The sequence below is a fragment of the Sipha flava genome, unplaced genomic scaffold (assembly GCF_003268045.1).
Source record: "Sipha flava isolate LNK unplaced genomic scaffold, YSA_version1 236_pilon_pilon, whole genome shotgun sequence".
In the NCBI taxonomy this organism is placed as follows: domain Eukaryota; kingdom Metazoa; phylum Arthropoda; class Insecta; order Hemiptera; family Aphididae; genus Sipha; species Sipha flava.
This window is the reverse complement of record NW_020272878.1, coordinates 719592-720332: the sequence shown is the minus strand read 5'-3', so window position 1 is coordinate 720332 and position 741 is coordinate 719592. Positions and strand designations below refer to the sequence as shown.

At 28.5% G+C, this 741-nt stretch overlaps 1 protein-coding gene across 1 annotated transcript in view; it reads left to right on the top strand.

The window, feature by feature from the left end:
- LOC112683794 (innexin shaking-B) overlaps window positions 1-454 on the top strand; it is a 40662-nt gene extending 40208 nt beyond the window's left edge. Inside the window, exon 5 of the mRNA XM_025554945.1 lies at window positions 202-454. The gene's annotated coding sequence lies outside the window, so the exon portion shown is untranslated. The remainder of the gene's footprint in view (window positions 1-201) is intronic.
- Window positions 455-741: the final 287 nt, after the last annotated feature.

Genomic DNA, 741 nt, shown 5'->3' with positions numbered 1-741 from the left:
TAATAATAATAATAATAATAATAATAATAATAATAATAATAATAATAACAACAATAATAATAACAATATTAATGATGATAATAATGGTTATGGTAATGATAATCTTTGTACTCGTGTTGGACGTGTTTGATAAAGAGTAAAATGAAAAAAAAATAATAATCGTTACATTAACTACATTTTATCGTGTTTTATATTTTATAGTTACAGGGTAAACGACTAACCGGGGAACTGCAGCAGCACGCGAATACTTGACATGCACTACTATATTGCTGTGCAGTTGCGGTGGGAGGACGGTCGTATCGAGAAAAACATCGGTCATCAGCGGACGTGAAATGCGTGTACCTCGTTGCCACATGACCTCGTCAAATATTATGTAACGTTGTTAAAAAAAAAAGGAAGCTATTTGTAATTTTCGATTTATTATTGGGGTTTTTTTCTTCGAAAAATAGAGTAATAATATTATTAAAAAAAAAAAAAAAAAAAAACCATTTGTATTTTTTTTTAATCCTCGAATGCTTACGGTCCACCCTACAAATACGCTTCTGTACGAAAATTGTTATACGTAGATTACCATATGTCTTACTGGTGATGATTTTTTTTAATATTCATCATGTCCATCTAAGTTTCGGTTTAAATTTAATATTTCAACTATTAATGTATATGAAATATTTTCGAATATATATGTCGAACCACAATTGTTTTCTTTCGATTCATGGAAATTCAATATCGAATTAGGTTATT